Source organism: Polyodon spathula, chromosome 13 (assembly GCF_017654505.1).
Source record: "Polyodon spathula isolate WHYD16114869_AA chromosome 13, ASM1765450v1, whole genome shotgun sequence".
Lineage (NCBI taxonomy): Eukaryota > Metazoa > Chordata > Actinopteri > Acipenseriformes > Polyodontidae > Polyodon > Polyodon spathula.
The window spans coordinates 30,126,412-30,147,365 of record NC_054546.1 but is presented as its reverse complement, the minus strand read 5'-3'; the positions used below and the strand labels follow the sequence as shown (position 1 = coordinate 30,147,365).

The 20,954-nt window shown below is 40.3% G+C and overlaps 1 pseudogene; it reads right to left on the bottom strand.

The window, feature by feature from the left end:
• Positions 1-15,072: 15,072 nt before the first annotated feature.
• On the bottom strand, positions 15,073-17,347 carry LOC121325306 (annotated as a pseudogene).
• Positions 17,348-20,954: the final 3,607 nt, after the last annotated feature.

Below are 20,954 nucleotides of genomic sequence, written 5' to 3'. Positions count from 1 at the left end.
CACTTGACAGGTGTCAATCAGTCCACGCAACATTCCAAACACTTGAGCAAGCTGTATCGACCAGCATAGTGCGTAGGTTATAGCCACTTCACAATAAGACATTTAACATCTTTTTTAGGAAGTACAGGTACATGCAAATGTTTTTTTTTTTTTTTTAAATGTAATGTGTGAGCAGTACAAGCCACAGTATTATTATTACACATTAGTGTATATTGCCGAGATGAGAAGATTACAACTTGTCTAAAATAAGTGTGATTCTGAGTTGTTCTGTTTCACAGTGACCAAGTTCATTGAAAGCAAATAAGACACATTTCTCTTGCAAGTAATGGAATCCGCGAACTACATAAAACATATCAATCAAACTCATCAGCACGAGTAGTGAGTGTGATAGCTCTGGGCTGGGCAGTGCAATCTGCATATTGCTCATGCGTGTGCGCCTGTTGTACAACAGCATAAAAACCATAAATGAAAGTGAAATGTTCTCTTCCAACCTGGTCACACTAGAAATGCGTTGACTCAGTAGCACAATTTTTCTTCCAGTTTGCGTTCCTGGGAGCACGCACTCTTGCCGCTAACACAATGACTCGCGGCTGTTCTTACCACATAATCTTCCGATTTAATACGAAATGAAAGGAAAATCAGCCATATTCCCCGCCGCTTCTGATTTTGGAAATTGCTAGGTAGCCATATTTCAGTGATCTCATTCATATTCTTTTCTAACCCAGTCTCACTAGAGAAATGTTAACAGATTAACATTTCTGCTTTCTATGGGAAAAACGTTTTCACTTGTATACACTGCCTTTTGTCTTTATATATTTACCCAAAACCTCGCTTGAAATGTCAGCACTGAACTTGCATTCAGAGCGCGTCTGCCGATGAAAATAAAAATACTGCAAAAAACAAAACAGTAATCGGTTCAACGGAGACAGTCAGTCGCGTAAACACGGGACGTTAAAAGAATTGTGGCATATGTGGGATCGAGTCATAGAAGCAATGTATATTTCAAGGTTTTAAAACGGTATTTCTCACAATTCTTTTCGATGTCCCGTTACTGTCTATTAGCTGAGCGCCGCAGAGCAAGCAGGTGCGAGGTCCTGGCCTCGTCAACGCTCTGCCGCTAACCGCGTCACTGCTTTTGCTCCGCTGGTCGTGACACTGAAACTTATTACGGACGAAGGTAGTGTTTATGTTTTGCATATTGGTCATGTATTTTGCAGTCGGCGTCAGACCTGGTTGTAAATTGACGTGCATTAGGTTAATATAACTTGTAAGAGTAATGGTCGTGCGGCTTGCCACAAGATGAATAAAGACGATAATACATATATCTACCTTCTTAATGTCGGCAGTGTTCACAAAATGTAGGTGGAATTTAAATATAGTACAAGCCAACGTAATAAAGAGAATGTCCTGTTCTGAAACTGAAGTTCTACACTGTTAACCAAAGCAAGGTACCACTGCACAATGCACGCAAAAAAACTTGAATGGATTTATTTATTCATTTACAACCTATTAAACTGCCACCGCATTTTGTCTTGGTGTTGCGAATTCATTTTCATTATACAAGCATGGTTCCCAATTATCAACACAGACGTGTGAGAGCGAAACTTTACGGAGTACAGCATTGTCATTTGGCTGTGTCGGGTTCACACGCGATATACAAGTATAACTTAAACACTTACTTTTATTAAAGTAACACATTTTTAGATAATATTATAGTATAACATTTCGCAATACAGATCATCTTTAATTCAGTGCGCAAATACACACATTTATGAAGTCCCGTCTTCCTAAGTAGACGCAACACTCATTACGGATCTATTCTATTACAAGAGTGAGTGGAGAGAGAGAGAGAGAGAGAGAGAGAGAGAGAGAGAGAGAGAGAGAGAGAGAGAGAGAGAGAGAGAGAGAGAGAGAGCGAGCTTGCTTGCAGCTTTCAAATGCCGGCTATACAGGAATCATTCAAAAACATCTTTACAGTGTTTGGCGCCCCCAAGTGACTCAAAAATTCCATCAAATATGTCTGGCATATACAGCCTCATACACTACTATCTAAAAAAGATTTTTTGATAATAAATTACTTCAATTTAAAAAATAGTTAACAAATGTGTCATTATTTTTGGTTTAACATGCAGTTATTTCATTTTTGGGTAAATATGTGTACAAAAGTCTTCTTTAGAATGTTATTTTTTGAGGTACCTATGTTTATATGTATATAAAAATATTATATAATATATAACATTAATTATTTCAAACAGACAGCTTTCCGTTTCGTTTTTGTTGAGTTTGCTTCTGCCATGAATCTGGCTGGAGGTGAACATGCTGCACCTACAGGAGGTGTTCCTGATTTTTGTGCAAAGCTCGTGGTATTGCTTTTGCAAGAAGGCAAAATGTCAGAGGATTTTTTGGGTATGGTTAACCCAGTGAGCCCTTCTCCTGTTGTTATTTCCTGACCTTTTTTTCACTTCTCACATAAGAGACCTTCATGGTCTTGAAAGATAATGTTATAGTTATTCAAGGATGAAAATAAAACTTTCTACTTGTGTATGGACCAGCATGGCTTATCCCATTCTTTATCTTTCTTCTAAAATTGACAGATGGTCTGAGAAAAACAAGACAGGTAGTGGCCGTTTTGAGGAGAAAAGGACACACCACAATATCCATGTGTCTTAGATCTGCTTGCTGTAATGTTGTTCAACAGTGCATACATATTGGAAAAATAACTCAGAATAAGAAGCGCTTTAAGTTTCTTGGCTCAAAAACTCCTCAAGAATAGTTCAGGGGCTCATATATCATTCAAATTCCACTGTGCTTTCTTGATGTGTGAGCTGTCCAACACAATGCTTCTATCCATTTCAAAGAGTTAAGGCAAGCAGCCTGTCCCAGCTTTGAATTGCATTTAATAGCTTCATGAAATGCTAGAGCGCCAGTAATTGCCTCCTGCTATATATCCCAGAGCAAGGAAGTGCATGAGAAGTTAACATTGCTTGCTTCTTAAAATAATATGGGTATTGTGTGGGTGGGGGAGGGAACCTGACGTTAATCACAAATGTACAGCTAGACAAAAGTATGAACAACTGCACAGTTGTCTGTTTCAAAGATAGTGTTTTTATGCAGGTAGATTCTCTGTTTGAGACTTTTCTAGAGTTATAATGTTGGTATATTTAAGGTTTTCTATCTTTCAGTTGCAACAGCCACACAACATTAACATCTGTGACTGTGTAGTCATTTGGCACCGTTATTGATGTATTGAAGAACACATTGTGAATTTGCTGCTTGTCATGTTGAAGAAGAGATTGTAAATTGCAGGCTCACATTATGCAAGTTATTTATATTTCTATTGCAAAATGTATTTTTTCTGCAGTTTCTGAAGTGGTATTTATTCCACTAAATATAGAAATATATTCAAACTTTTACTAAAGGTAACTTTATTAAGCTGAGGGTTATAACAAACTTAACCATTTGTTATTTATTTATTTTTCTTTTTTAAATGCCCATGGGTATCCTAAGTGGTTAGTAGAACATTTCTGTTGTTGAGGCACTGGATCGAGTTTCTGTGTATAAACCAGTTGTGAAGTATCAGTAAGCAAAATACTCAGTCAGATTCATTTTCTCCTGTTAAAGAAAAAGATTTTCACACCATGGGAGGTGGAGACAAAACCAAACCCTCGTGTCTAAGAATCTGACCTCATTTGACCACTGAAGACACTGAAAAAGACAAGTCTTTCTAGTATTTTAATAAGGTTCTTTTAGTATTGTTGCATATTACACCATTGCTTGCTTTATTCTATGTATAAAGATACAACTATTAAGCACCTTGCCTTCAATGTACTTTTATCATAGAGGGAAGGAAGATGAATGGAGAAATAGACTTAATACAATTATATAAGAAGGAATGTACCAATGGAAGAAGTAACCAAAACAGTAGTCATGCTAGATATAGCTGGAGAACCATGCCCCCAAAACCTACATCTGTAGTATATTGAAGAACTGCTTGCAATGTGCAAACTTTGAATACATTCAGGAAAGTAGTTTCTGAAATAATGCCTTCATTAACTAATTGGAAGACAGTAAACATTCATAAGTATGTACAGTGTATGTCACCATGACCTAGAGAGCTTATACACCTTGTTAATGAATTGCCATACCAGTTTTCCAAGTGGGTGATGTAGTGCAGTACTCTAATCAGCAAAACAGCAGAGACACTATATTCCGTGTATCTCTTCACATTGTCATGCATAATCACTTTAAAGCTATGATAAATATTAGAATGATCTGTCTGTGTGAAAACAGAATACACATTTCTTATTGTAAAGGACTGATATACTGTATAAAATATAGACCTTTATTATCGCGCTTCATTAATCATTTAGAATATATATGATCTGACTGCTATTTGTCAGCTATTTCAGATTCAGTCTGTTAACTGTTACACCATGCTTAAAAACTGGTAGCTAGTAACTGAATAAAATAACAGTTGGACAGAGCTTAAGGCTCTTTACAACCCTACTGCAACCTTTAAAAAAAATTGCATTTGGGTGCTCTCCAAACTACAAAAAAATAAATAAATAAATAAATAATAGTGCTACAGGTTAAAATTAGAATGAAAAGAAATCATTAAGTGAGGAGTTTGCCAAACTAAAGTTTTCTAGGAGGAACTTTATAACTTGTTTTTTAAGGCTTCCTGGAGGTTTACTGCTGAACAAAACAAGGTACTTACCCACAAAATACACTGCAACCAGAATCGGACCTTCTTGTGTGTAAAGCTGTGGTGAGGACTGTAATGGGTTAGTGTGACAAAGTGCCTCGCCCCTGGGCTGTTTATTTGTGTTGTGCAGTGGCTTGCGAAAGTATTGACCCCCCCTTGGCATTTTTCTTATTTTGTTGCCTTACAACCTGGAATTAAAATTGATTTTTATTTGGATTTCATGTAATGGACATACACAAAATAGTCCAAATTGGTGAAGTGAAATGAAAAAAATAACTTGTTTAAAAAAATTCTAAAAAATAAATAACGGAAAAGTGGTGCGTGCATATGTATTCACCCCCTTTGCTATTAAGTCTCTAAATAAGATCTGGTGCAACCAGTTACCTTCAGAAGTCACATAATTAGTTAAATAAAGTCCACCTGTGTGTAATCTAAGTGTCACATGATCTGTCACATAATCTCAGTATATATACACGTGTTCTGAAAGGCCCCAGAGTCTGCAACACCACTAAGCAAGGGGCACCACCAAGGAGCTCTCCAAACAGGTCAGGGACAAAGTTGTGGAGAAGTACAGATCAGGGTTGGGTTATAAAAAAAATATCAGAAACTTTGAACATCCCACGGAGCACCATTAAAGCCATTATTAAAAACTGGAAAGAATATGGCACTACAACAAACCTGCCAAGAGAGGGCCGCCCACCAAAACTCACGGACCAGGCAAGGAGGGCATTAATCAGAGAGGCAACAAAGAGACCAAAGATAACCCTGAAGGAGCTGCAAAGCTCCACAGCGGAGATTGGAGTATCTGTCCATAGGACCACTTTAAGCCTTACACTCCACAGAGCTGGGCTTTACGGAAGAGTGGCCAGAAAAAAAGCCATTGCTTAAAGAAAAAAATAAGCAAACACATTTGGTGTTCGCCAAAAGGCATGTGGGAGACTCCCCAAACATATGGAAGAAGGTACTCTGGTCAGATGAGACTAAAATTGAGCTTTTTGGCCATCAAGGAAAACGCTATGTCTGGCGCAAACCCAACACCTCTCATCACCCCGAGAACACCATCCCCACAGTGAAGCATGGTGGTGGCAGCATCATGCTGTGGGGATGTTTTTCATCGGCAGGGACTTGGAAACTGGTCAGAATTGAAGGAATGATGGATGGTGCTAAATACAGCGAAATTCTTGAGGGAAACCTGTTTCAGTCTTCCAGAGATTTGAGACTGGGACGGAGGTTCACCTTCCAGCAGGACAATGACCCTAAGCATACTGCTAAAGCAACACTCGAGTGGTTTAAGGGGAAACATTTAAATGTCTTGGAATGGCCTAGTCAAAGCCCAGACCTCAGTCCAATTGAGAATCTGTGGTATGACTTAAAGATTGCTGTACACCAGCGGAACCCATCCAACTTGAAGGAACTGGAGCAGTTTTGCCTTGAAGAATGGGAAAAAATCCCAGTGGCTAGATGTGCCAAGCTTATAGATACATACCCCAAGAGACTTGCAGCTGTAATTGCTGCAAAAGGTGGCTCTACAAAGTATTGACTTTGTGGGGGTGAATACTTATGCACGCCCAAGTTTTCTGTTTTTTTGTCTTATTTCTTGTTTGTTTCACAATAAAAAATATTTTGCATTTTCAAAGTGGTAGGCATGTTGTGTAAATCAAATGATACAAACCCCCCAAAAATCTATTTTAATTCCAGGTTGTAAGGCAACAAAATAGGAAAAATGCCAAGGAGAGGGGGGTCAATACTTTCGCAAGCCACTGTATGTTACGTGTAGTGTGTTAATGTTGGTGTATAGTCATTGGTACACAAGATATAAATGGGTCTGTGTAACACGAGTGGTTTAAAATGTATATTTGTATTTAGGCATGAGGATTGCACAGCACTTCACGTGCAGGTAAAATAACATGCGAGCACAGGGAATTGCACTTTTATTAATTCACTTGCACTTGTACCGAGACTCCAATTGAATGATTGATTAACAATCAAGTCTCGGTACAGCTGCATAAAAGCAGCATGTTTTTACTCAGTCGGGGTTGTGTGTTTGGTGAGTGGAGAACGAGGATTGGAGACGATGGTTATAACAATCAAAGTAAATAATAGCAGCTCACTGTGTTTGTCTGTTTAGTTCGTTTTCGTTTGTCTCTTTGTTTTGGCTGCCAGTGCTGTGTCCTGTGTTTTGTTTGTCTTTACAACCTTTTATTTTCTGACTATTCGATTATTAAATGCTGAGCGAAAACAATCAGTTTCACCAAACTCCACCTCTCTGTTTATTCTGTGTTTGTTCTTGTTTCTGGTCTGACGTCACCCACTACAGCCATCTTTGTGACACGTGGTGTCATCGTGGGATTACCAGTGCCTCCTAGGTGCAGACCAGAGCAGGAAGCACAGTTTTTTGGAAATAAAAAAAAGGAAGGCTGGAGAGACAGCTGCACTGAGCTACAGGAGCTCCTCGGCAGTCTGGAGGACCAAGGTTAGTGCTTCGTCTGCGGGGTGTACAGGCACATAGTGGTTGTCTGCCCCTTCCAGGAAAAGGAGGAGGAGGAGGAACCAGCACAAGAGGAAGTGGGGAGAAGGAGCATGAAGAGAAGGGGGCGAGGAAAGCTTCAACAGCAAGAGGAGGTTGGGGACGATGGCTTGAAGGCCTTTTTCCAGTGCCCTGGCTGTGGGGCATATGGGCATACGTTGTCCCTATGCCCCGAGCAATACGCAGAGGGGGAACTAATGCCCAAGTGGGAGGAGCCCGTGCGTCCAGCGCCCAGACGGGGGAACAGTGAAAGTCCAGCACCCATACAGGGGGACCGCGGGAATCCAAAGCCCGAGGGACAGCTTTTTCCACCTCCACCAGCAGTGGAAGAATGCCTGCTGTTTCCACCTCCACCAGCAGAGGAAGAATGCCTGACAGTTTTGCCCCCGGAGCGAGAGCTGCACCAGTCCCCTGCAAGTGAGGGAGAGCCGCACCAGTCCCCTGCAAGTGAGAGAGAGCCGCACCAGTTCCCTGTAACAAGGGTAGACTACACGTAGCTCCCACCTCCGTCGGCAGAAGACCATATGCCTCTACCGCGTCCACCACCTCCACTGGTAGGAGCAGAGCAGCAGGAGCTGCCTCTGCCTCCGCTACCTCGACCAGCAGAGGGTGAATGCCTGCTGGGTCCCCGTCTACCAGCAGAGGGTGAATGCCTGCTGGGTCCCCGTCCACCAGTAGAGGGGGTGAATGCCTGCTGGGTCCCTTTCCACCAGCAGAGGATGAATAGCTGCTGGTATCACTTCCTCTACTATCACGAGGAGAGAAGCTGGAGCTGCCTCTGCCTCCATCACCGTTAGGGGGAGAGGAGCAGGAACTGTCTCTCCATTCACTAGAAGGACCAGGACAAGATGCTGGCGGTCCTCAGCAGCCCTTGCAGAGGCTGCTGAGGGAAGCACGGGGAAGAACTGCCCGACCACAGTGGCCAAGAAGAGGGCCAAAACCCGCACCCCAGCTTATCCTGACTCCCTGCACATCATCGCTCGGGGATGCCTGCACAACAGCTCCTAAGGATGCCTTCACGTGGGGGGTAAAGTGCCCCGTCCCTGGGCTATTTATTTGTGTTGTATGTTATGTGTAGTGTGTTAATGTTGGTGTATAGTCTTTGATACATGGGATATAAATGGGTCTGTGTAACACGAGTGGTTTGAAATGTATATTTGTATTTAGGCATGAGAATTGCACAGAACTTCACGTGCAGGTAAAATAATATGTGAGCACGGGGAATTGCACTTTTATTAATTCACGTGCAGTTATACCAAGACTCAGATTGAATGATTGATTAGCAATCGAGTCTTTGTACAGCTGCATAAAAGCAGCATGTTTTTACTTAGTCGGGGTTGTGTGTTTGGTGAGTGGAGAACGGGATTGGAGATGGAGCTTATAATATTCAAAGTAAATAATAGCAGCTCACCTTTGTTTTGGCTGTCAGTGCCATGTCCTGTGTTTCGTTTGTTTTTACAACCTTTTATTTTCTGTCTGTTCGATTATTAAAAGCCGAGCGAAAACAATCGCTCAGCTTCGCCAAACTCCACCTCTGTTTATTCTGTGTTGGTTCCTGTTTCTAGTCTGACGTTACCCACTACAGCCCTGTTTGTGTCAGTTAGATACAGTACATAAGTAACCACCATTTACCTATTTCATGTATTGTACAGTGCTGAGAAAAGGCTTGTGAACCACTTAGGATTTTCACATATTTCAAACCTAAAATGTTATTAGATCTTAATCCAAGTCCTAATAATAGATAAAGATAACCTGTTTAAACAAATGACACAAAAACATGATGCTTTTTCAACATTTATTTATCCAGAAATGATTCAACGTTCAATATCCATGTGTGAAAAAGTTTGTGAACCTTTAGATTCAGTACCTGGTGGCACCTCCTTGAGCAGCAATGACTTCAACTAAGCGTTTCCTGTAACTGTTGGTCAGTCTCTCACATCGGTTTTGAGGAATTTTGGCCCATTCCTCCTTACAGAACTTCGTCAACTCTGTGACATTTGAGGGCTTCTTTGCATGGATAGCTCGCTTCAGGTCCTGCCACAACATTTTGATGGGGTTTAGGTCCGGACTTTGACTAGGCCATTCTAAAGCATGGAATTTCTTCTTCTGCAGCCATTCTTTTGTAGATATGCTTGTATGTTTAGGATCATTGTCTTGCTGCATTACCCATTTTCGGTTCAGCTTCAGCTCATGGATGGATGGCCTGACATTCTCCTGTAGAATCTTCTGATACAGTGCAGAATTCATGGTTGTGTCAATGATGACAAGCCGTAGAGAGCAGTGGTTTCCTGCTGGCTATCCTTCCAGGAACACCATTCTTGTTCAGTCTTTTTCTGATAGTTGAGTCATGAACACTCACATTAGCCTAGGCGAGAGTGGCCTGCAGATCCTTGGATGTCACTCTGGGGTTCTGTTTGACTTCCTCGATGGTTTTTCGGTTTGTTCTTGGAGAGATTTTGGTAGGATGACTGCTCCTGGGTAGAGTGACTGTTTTGAACTTTCTCCATTTGTAGACTGGATTCTGTCTGACAGTGGATTGGCGAAGCCCCAAATCCTTAGAAATGGTTTTGTAACCCTTTCTAGACTGATGAGGATCAATAACTGTTTTTCTGAGGTCCTCAGAGATCGTGGCCTGATGGTTCCACACACCTGTATGGTGAAGCCCAGACTCACAAAGTTTCTGATCTTTATATAGGGTGGGGCCTCCCAAACTCACCCCTGAAGATCTAACTAATTATTTAAAAACCTGATTTTAATTATCCCCTTAATTGAGCTGATAAAACCAGGGGTTCACTTTTTCACATACCCTGAACCATGCAGAACTGACGTGCATACCCGTTTTGCACGGTGGCAAGCTCCCAGGATTCTGAGGTGCAAGCACTCCAGTACTGTGGCTGTTGTGCTGAAAAGGGGGTCTTTGGCCACCAGCCTTCAGGGGCCCTGCTCGGGCTGCTGAGGCTGTGGCGAGGCAGTTTGGAGTGACTGTTTAGGCCACTGGCCCTGAAAACGCCTCCTGTGATGTTGATGTGTGGACTGGCCACGTCCTGCGTTCCCTCTGCGTGCCGGTTTGAGCCCGGTTGCTCGCTGCTCGTGTGCCCTGTAGACGATGCCTTAGGTCATCCAGCTGAGCCGTGGGGACTGGAACTGTTCTAGTGACAGTCCGCATCTGAGGAGCTTGCCTACGGATAGGCCTGCCTCGTGGGGAGAGCAACGCGGCCATCTGCAGAGAAGCCTCTCATTCCTGGTGGGATCTCTGTAAGACCTCCTGTCCCAAAGGTATGTCCTGGACATATAGGCGTGTCAAGCATCTTGGCCTTATCCGCATCGGTAACTCTGGCTTGTGACAGCCATAGCTTTCTACAAGCCACTATCAAACTAGCCAGGCTCCGGCCAAGAATTTGCCCTTGGAGACCGGAGATTTGCAGCAATGTGCTGAACAGGAGACTTAACTCTGTGGCCACCGGCTCAGGAGGGGGGCCTCGCCCTGTACACCGTCCATGTAAGCAGTAAGCACACTCGCTGTATTAGACAGGCGAGTTTGCCTGTGCCTGTTCTGCATACGCCCGCTTGAGATGCGTTTCTGTCACCTTACATTGAGGGTTTGAGTGCTACACAAATGTGCCTACCCTAACCTTGCGTTCACACACACCTGGTCAGCGCATAGGCTTAAGCCACGGTGGCCAAGTTGAAGCAGACCGAGGTGGGCGGGCCTACGCAGCCAGCAGGCTTTACTTGACAGTGGGGATGTGGCAAGGCCTAGCCCCGTGGAGGAACTGTGTACTCTCAGAAAGAATAGACAACCACTCGTGGATGACTGCACAGGCAGTCGCTCAGACACGACAGACAGATACAAAGAGTGGCCTACCACACAAGCAAAGAGGCCGCTGAAAGACAGAAAGACAGAAAGGCCAAAAGGCTCCGTTTTTTTCAAAGTCGTTGATTCTGGGAAAGCGGCAAGCTAGCTTTCAGCATGAATGCAAGGGAAATACATCGACTCAATTCGACTCGAGAAACTCTTTTTTAGCAATACGCTCAGCTCAACACAGGTCTTACCGTACTGTCTTGAGAAGGAAAAAGAGAAATGGCTTCCTTGGGGTGACAGTTTTATCCCCTCAGTGGGCAGGGCAGAGTGCATCATCCTAGGAAGGACCTAATGGCAGCTCTGGTATAGAGCACTCAGCGATACCTACCCAATGGGCAGGCATATCCCATACGTACTGTCATTGGTGGTCGTCTTTGAAATGAAAGGGAACCACATTTTCCTGAGTTGTCTGCAAAAACAGCATGAGAACGCTGTGCATGGCTAATTTGCATACTGACCTACTCCTTTCCACTTCGAGTAAAATAAACTGAGCTAATAGAAACCCGAAATGTAAATTTTTCATTTGGCTAGAGCATAATGTCTCAAGAAAAATGTGCACACACAGAAACTCCCCCTGTAGCGTCAGATTGGGCCGTAATATTGTTCTGTGCATGAAATTAACAGAAACTGAATATAAAAAGCGGGGTCCTAAGCCATTATCTGTGTCCGTTTGGTTTCTTTTCACAAACACCCCCACTGACAAAGAATGCTTTTAAAAAGTGATAAACTAAATATTGGACAAGTGGTTTATCTTCACCATCACTGAATAAATCCTGTAGCACCTGTCAGTGTCTTTCAAAAGGTGAAACCAGGTGGTTTTGGAATGCCTCGACACTATTGAGAGAGAACAGGACCCCTCATAAATACAGCAGACGGGTTCAATTGAGAAACACTTGGACTCTCGAAACAAGGAAAACCAATGGGAAACACTTCACGTGGATTCGGACACAGCCCAAAATAAACAAATTATCCAATCACAGGGGCGAAGAGAGGATAACAAAATGAACCAGAGCGACTTTCAAACGGCGCTCCCAACACTAGAAACAGAACTCCCCACAGGAGAAACAACACCACCGACATGAAACACAAGGCTCGACACACAAAGTCTCTGAACTTTGTCAATCATGAGGAGTAGAAGTAGTCCGGAGGAACAAAATGGGAGCTGAACTGCTCTGAAGAAAGTTTCTGAATCTTGAAGAAAGTAATGGTAAAGCTGGAATCATGGTAGAATCTTTCGTCTAAAGATGTGCTGAGAAAATCATGTTCTGAGAAGGCCCTAGCTCTTTGTTCCATAAGAAACTGAACCAGTAAATGGGACACTGCCTTGATCTGAAAGTGGGTCTTGGTTTCCATGCAAACGAACTGAAGCGCAACCAACAGCTGGGCATAAGGTTGTGTATTAGCTGTACAGAAGAATTGCAACGAGAGCACTTCTGCGAACTACATAACCTTTCAATTGCAACGCATTCTCAGGACTGAGTTACATCTGATGAACTCTACTGTTTCCAGTTGGAATACTCCTGACAAGTCAAAGATAATGCTGCAAGACTACTGGAAATCAACAAGCTGATCTCCATTTGAAAATAACTATTTGTTTATTGCGAACCGTCACAATACAATGAGTACTTCAAGCAAATTACTGTCGTCTTCTTTTGTTGAAACTTCAGATCCAGAGAGAGAAGCTGCAGTGTCCATCAACAAAGAAGATTGACTTCTTTGTTGAAAATTGATAAGTATTAAACATATCGAATATTAAATATTTTATGACTTGAGAAATTAACAGTAGCTAATGCTGTCAAGTTAGTGGATAAATTGTTCTAGGAATAGAATATAACTTCCTGTTTTAGAGTGTGTAAGAAATGTATTTTGTTTGTTGAATTGTGCTACTCGAAGTTGACTCATGAATGCAGATAATTTGATCATAGCCCTATTTCTGAGTTAATTTGAATATATAAGCAATTGAGGTTATTTTTATTGTGATAGATCACATCTAAACTAAATTAACATAGTAAAACTAATTTGCTAAATTGGCTACTGGAATGTTGGATCCCGTTCTGAATGGGAAGTTGAATTAATTTTGATATAAAACATCAATTACAATGAGATAGAAGTATTGGCTGTATTATACATTTGTGTGATCAGCCTTAATATTAATACATTAACCATGTACGCTAATAATGCTGTGGTCATTGTAATCGTTTGACTAAGAAATCAATGAACTGTATACTATTCACGCATATCTCTAACCAATCTCCTTTCCTTTCTGTAATATTATATTAGTTGTGCACCCTTTCTATTCTGAAATAAAATATTGTTTTATATTTCAACACGTTGTGTGTATGTTGATTATTGTCAAGGGAATCCAAGTTCTACATGATCCCGAACTTAAAGGTATATCTTATTTCTTACATTTTGATGTAAGAAATAAGATATAACTAAGTTCGGGAACATGTAGAACTTGGATCTTATTTCTTACATTTTGAAGTGGGTGACTGGAGACTAATTTATATTTAAATAAATTGTATACCTAATTCACTAAACTTTCATTGTGTTAAAAATCATTTACATATATAAAGTTAAAATGTATAACAACAATCCTAATGACAGTGTACTAAAAATAACATTTAAACAGCATTCACATGATCCTCTGACACATTTATTTATTGGAATATTTGCTTACCTGGATATGCCCCTTGAGATGTCTTGCTTGTTTGGAGTACCTACACAATGTTATTCACACCACAACAATTCTGTTATAATATAACAAAACACATGTACAAACATACAACTGAATGGAAGACTGGGTTTTGAAATTCGAGGTGTTGCCATCCTCCCAACAAATCAGAACATTCTGTCAAATAGTTGTTCTTGTCTGATGATTGTACTAATATTTTTTAAGATCAAAGTAAATTGGATTAATTGTATTTAATGAGCAGTGCATTGGTTGTATTAAAATGACACCAGCTACAGTATGCCATCAACTGAACGTGCAACCCTGTCAACCAGATATGGATGTGATGTTTCATTTGAAAATGTACTTCAAAGAAATTTGATCGATTTTGGAGAGTGTCTTTTAACCCTGGGCATTATTGAAAATAAATCTTTCAAAGCATGTTCATACTAGAGGTTTCTACTGTAGCTAACTCAAAATCACAGTAATCTTACCTGCTGTGTATGGCATTCTCTATATAGGTCTCTGTGGCGGACTGTCCCACCTTTACGTATATTTGTGCACTATTTATGATTTATTTATATTATGATTTATGTAAATATATATGCCAGCAAAAAGCCATGTTATTTGTATTTTATTATATTTTGGCTGGATGAGCGAGATATTGTCCGCCATGGTACTGTTTTGTATTATTTATTGTTTTCCTCGTAGGAATGCATGACTTACCTACTGAATATTTAACTAGCTGACAGTCATGCAAACTATGGCCGAGGGGTAATAAGATAATTACTAGCAACTCCTCGGCCATAATATAAAAGACCTGCAGTTTGCCAGTGCATGGTGGAAAGGATTTGGAAGGAGGTGCATAAATGACAGAGAAAGGAGGAAAAATAACATTGATATATATGTAAAATATACTTGTTTATTGTTCCATTTGTTTGTGTGTTTTGACCCTCGTGCCTTTTGTTTTTGAAAGTGTTTTGTTTAAAGCTTTTATTTTATTTGTTTGTTTAATAAAACATTGAGCGCCATAGCATCTGTTTGCCCCACCATGCCTTGTTGTGGTTTCATTTCCCTGGTCACCCCTGCAGCTATCCAGATCAGTCTCACATGTGCAGTTTTGAAAGGAATGTGTATTTTCATTTCATATATATATATATATATATATATATATATATATATATATATATATATATATATATATATATATAAAAAGTAAATTGATATTTTAATGAATTCTCTGTTGCACAAAATCATCATACCAGCAATAACAGTTCATATAAATTTTTGTTTTTATTCTGCTTTCTTTCATCCAAATCAGATACCAAGCATTCTGTCAAATGGTTGTTTCTGGCTGATAACATATTGATAAAACAGATTTAGTAATGCATTTTATTGTTAACAGACACAAGTTTATTTTCTAACACCACACCAAACTTCTCTTTGAGCACCTTCTCCACTTCTTCATCAAGGATTGTAGACACATGAACCAGATCAACACCTTCCTGGTAGTTATAGGTGACCTCACAATAAGTCCACCCAATCAGAGCCCGAAACCCAGTGGTGGTCTGCAAGGAGCAGATAGACTTATTGGTGAACAAAGATTCTGGAGATGTCTGGAGATAAGTGCACATCTCTGTGAAATCTTTAATTTGTCGTGGCGCCAGAGTAAAACTGTAATACTTCTTAAAAAGATTATTGGCCAATATGGAGGAACTACCAAAGCTTTCATTTGGGACATGAGACCTGAGTCTCAAACACTCTTGTCTTCAACAAGACGGAAGACACCAGGAAGCTGAGGCTGGTCATTCCCTGAAATGAGTTCCAGGGGCTGCCAGATTTGCCAGAAGATGCCATAACCCACATCAGCTACGTATGGCTTCCCATCAACAAGCACTTTGATGAAGAGATGAGACTCAAAACAATTTGGCAGAGGGCCAGGTTCCTTTGCTCCCAGGTAAGTAATGTCATACCCCAACTCTTTCAACACCCAGGAGAAGAGCTGGTTGTTTTCAAAGCACCATCCCCCTCGTTTGTTTCTCACAATTTTGTTGTAGATGGTTTCCAGGTCTAAGGTGATTTTCTCCCCACAGTGAATGCTGAGGTTTTCAAAACGGGATCGACCTGATGTGGTGCTCGTGGAGTTCAGTCAGAGTTTTCAGATCAGCTTTGTGACTGGGCTCTTTGTAGTCGATTCTTGCAAAATACTCAGTTTCATTTTGTTCTGTTAAAGAAAAAAGATTGTCACACCATGGGAGGTGGAGACAAAACCAAACCCTTGTATCTAAGAATCTGACCTCATTTGACCACTGAAGACACTGAAAAAGACAAGTCTTTCTAGTATTTTAATAAGGTTCTTTTAGTATTGCTGCATATTATACCATTGCTTGCTTTGTTATATGTACAAAGATACAACTATTAAGCATCTAGCCTTCAATGTACTTTATCATAGATGGAAGGAAGATGAATGGAGAAATAGACTTAATTCAATTATATAAGAAGGAATGTACCAAAGGAAGAGATACCAAAATAGTCATGCTAGATATAGCTGGAGGACCATGCCCTTTAAAACCTACATCTGTAGTATATTGAAGAACTACTTGGAATGTGCAAACTTTGAGTACATTCAGACAAGTATTTTCTGAAATAATGCCTTCATTAACTAATTGGAAGACAGTAAACAGTCATAAGTATGTACAGTTTATGTCGCCATGACCTAGAGGGCTTATACACCTTGTTAATGAATTGCAAAACCAGTTTTCCAAGTGGGTGATGTAGTGTAGTGCTCTAATCAGCAAAACAGCAGATACACTATATTCCATGTATCTCTTCACATTGTCATGCATAATCATTTTAAAGCTATGATAAATATTAGAATGATCTGTCTGTGTGAAAACAGAATACACATTTCTCATTTTAAAGGACTGATATACTGCATAAAATATAGACCTTTATCATCACGCTTCATATAATCATTTGGAATATATGTGATTTGTCAGCTATTTCAGATTCAGTCTGTTAACTGTTGTACTATGCTTAAAAACAAGTAGTTAATAATTTATTAAGTTAACACACAGTTTTACAGAGCATAAGGCACTTTACAATCCTACTGCAAGCTTTAAAAAATTGCATTTGGGTGATCTGCAAACCACATAATAATAAAAAAAGATTAGTGCTACAAATTAAAATGTAAAATTAGAATGAAAATAAATCAATGTGTAAGGAATTTACCAAACAAGTTTACTGCTAAAGTTTTATAGGAGGGACTTTATAACTTGTTTTAAGGTTTCCTGTATGTTTACTGCTGAACAAAACAAGATACTTACCTACAAAAGAATCAGATCTTGTACCTAAAGCTGTTTTGAGGATTGTAAAGGGTTAGATACTTTACACAAGTAACCAGCATTTACCTGTTTCATGTACTGTAATTATATCTAAGGCCAGGAAGCTGTAAGTACGTTTCCTTTCGGGGCTGTGTCCTGGGGGTGGAGTTGTCCTTAAAGAGACAGCAGAAAATTCTCTTTTTTTCTTTTCAGAACACTCTGGGGAACTGTGAACAGGATGGCTGGTGGTGACATCAGGCCAGTAAGTAGCCAGTCAACAGTTCTGGGGTATGGAAGGTTTGAACAAAACAAACCACTGCACACAAAAGAAAATGGCACAGTGCCAAAACAATCAAACAGAACATGGAACCATACAAGTATTGTGCTGTGTAAACTAGCATGCTTAGCAATTGTTATTTCTTTCTTTTATTCTTTTCCTTCACCTCCCAACGCATTCTGCCTCTGAACACACTCGCTGTTGACCACACGTTCTCACCATTTTATCTGGATGGGGCATTTAACCCCATCTGGGATGTAAACAATAATAAAAAAAGGTTGTGTTTTTACACACAACTATACATTTTAAATAATAATACATGATTTCCATTACATGAGAGTAGATGTTAAAACTTCATGCTGATTTGAACTCGGCTCTCGCCAAGATAAGCACCAACTAAGACGTAGCTTTACAGTAAATAATGTGATCCATCTGTTTCTCTATCCATTCGCATCTCTTTCTGTCTGTTGATGTAGATATTCTTCTGCCTGGTGTTGATGGCTGAAGTGTAATGCTGGCTCCAGGGATCAGCTTATTTTGCCTCCCCAGCGCATCAGCACACTCATTGGCTGCGATGCTGGCCCCAGGGAACAAGCACAGTGCGGTCTCCCCAGCGCATCAGCATGACAACCGTCTGGATTGAGCTAAGTAGGGTACATCTCTGGGGTCTTCAAGTGGGCACCTTCTGTCCTCTGTTTCGTCGACTAGCCCACACCACCTCAAGAAGGCTCAACAGTGTTTCTGGTGTCCCAACATCACCCCCCTCCATCCTCCACTCAACTCAGCCCATCTTACTTACCCGTATATCAGCATTGCTTTCTTTCTATTGTGCTTGAGGTCCCCATCCGGAATCTTTCTGTCTCAACCACAGCCAGTTGCTGCTCTTTTCTGCTGCTTCAGATAAGTTCTTCATGTGCGACGCAAGTGTTGGCCACTGAAACCCGCCATCTCTGACAAACCGGGTTGTAAAGTGTGCCACAAATCCTCGACAACCCACCTCCACTGGGTAAACCTGGACTCTCCATCCTCGTTGTTCCGCTTTAGCAGTTAATTGAGCATATTAAATAATAATACAATGCACACAGGGACAGGATGTACCCTGTCGATGGAACATTATAAAGTATTTCAGAAACCATACAAACTCCCCCCCCCCCCCACACACCCCACACAATTATTTCATACATAGTATTTTTTATTATATATTCTGCTTAGACATACATGTATAAAAAAAAAAAAACATGTTACTCTATGACATGAGGGACCTTACAATACTTCCTGACTGTTTTGTTGAAAAATATTGATGTTTGAGCAAATTACAAGACATTATTTCACCTGAGTGATTGCAATGACATAATTCACACTTATTCTCAGGGTCTTTATAAGCAATAATGGACACCTTTTGTGCATTCAGCTGTTTCAGAAAGTAGATCCTGTTAATGAGTTAGTTTACCGTTTGGTTGTTTACATTTAGATTTAGTTTTCATCCCTCCACCACCTTGAAACCTGCTTACCGCTACAACAATTAGGTCTGGTTGCACAGACCCTGATGTGGAACATTTCCATGGAAATAAGTTCTTACTCTATTTTGGTAGTAGTTTCGGGTTGTGTGTTTCCATGCAGTTTTCATTTTAGCTAGAGAAATTTGCCTTCCAAATGCTCATAACTTTATATTAAAATACAGGAGGGTATATATAAATGTTTATGTCTGAGTTCCAGTTTGGCCTTGAGCGACAACAGATATTGTACAGCTTTCTTAAACGGGGTTTCCCTGAAGTAAATTTACAGTATAATCGTAAATCTCGAAAAACTACTCACTTCCAAATCTTTTGTAGTCATTTTTGTATTACTTTAGTATAAATACATGTTAATTTGGATTCATATGTTGTTTTTTTCTGACTTTATGTGAACGAAAGGACACACATTTTCCCATTTTCCCATTGGAAATAGTGATATTTTGAAATATCATTGTCCTGGTCACAAAAGCAAAGTTTGTGGGGAATAATAGCCATTTTCTATACTTTTGAGGCATAAACAATTAGGAAATAACACTTACTACCCAGGAACAAAAAAAAAAAAAAAAAATTGTTACACTGTGTAATAAGCACGGGCGCTATCTTTTACTCAAATTTGCACTAAATATATTTTTCCTGTATCATAAAATTCACTAATTAAGCATAAACACACCAAACATTAAAATGATAATTTTATCTATTTAAGAAATGTAGACATGCAAGATATGGATTATCACATAATATACTTACTTTGAGTTGCTTTATGAAGTTGGAAGTAGCTTTTGTTGAACGAGAGACGGGTGTTCTGCAATGGTTTCCCAATTTGCTACCTTCTTTGCTGTTGTCATCAGACTTTGGATTATAACTAAATCACCATTTCACCAGTACTCTGCTGTTTGTCGGTCTTGAGCACTACATCATCTCTACACCTGCGCACTGCAAACCACTTTGCTACAACCGATTAAATGGAGTATACATACAATTATATGTTGATAATAACAAACTTCTTTTTTTTTTTTTTTTTTTTTTACATCACCCAAACAGTGATCATACATATATTTGGGTCACGGTGGTCTGTGTATGTGTGCCTCTTGGGGATCTTTTTACCTGTAATACAGTAAGATAACAGGGAGGATCAACCAGCTTGAACTCATAGGGTGGGTGCAAGATACATGGACTGCCTCATTCAAAGCAAGAAAGACATCTAGAAACTTAAATGATCAACGGCATAAAATACAGAAACTGGCTGAAAGAAACCCTGTTATTAGTGAGCATGAGGCGTGTTGTTGAATATCAGCTGTTGTATCTGCTAGCACTTGACAACCAACCCTGTCTACTGCTTGAGATAAAGCCAGCTGGTCCTGAAGCTCACTACACTAACACTAACCAGACTCAGGACAGCACTGCTAAAACACTGCCAATCAGAGTCAATCAAACTGTAAAACAAATCAAAAACTCCTATTTGTTACAATGGGACAAAGAAACAAAACCCCCAAATAAACTTGATTGCTGTCGGGCCCTAAAAAGAAACTTTACCCTAGCAGAGTATCTCTTCACTGTCAAAAATACAAGGTAGAGGCAGATCCTGACCAAGTACAGGTTCGGTAACCACAGCCTGGCCATTAATAAAGGCTGACACAGGCAAACCTGGCTACCCAGAAAGAACAGGCTAAGTGGTCACTGTATAAGGAGAGGTCGAGACAGAGATGTGCTTTCTCCTACACTGATAAATACGACCACACAAGGGACATAGTCTTCAAAAAAAGACAACTACTCCTCTCCCACATTTCCAACACATGACGGACCAAGAATAACTGGCAGTCACACTGATAGAGGGATACACCGCCCCACTACCTGCCCAGTATGTAGCCGCCTGTCACAGGTTGATGGACACACAGTGAGCACTTTGTAAATTATATTGTACTTTGAAAATGCTTTGGTAATACTGCCGATGTTAGTTATGCCAATAAAGCACCTTTGAATTGAAACTGAATTGATTAAGCACAGCTGATTGACTGACAGATCTGTGAGATGCTGATATTTCAAGTGCAGTGGGACCTACATTGAACCTGCAAGAT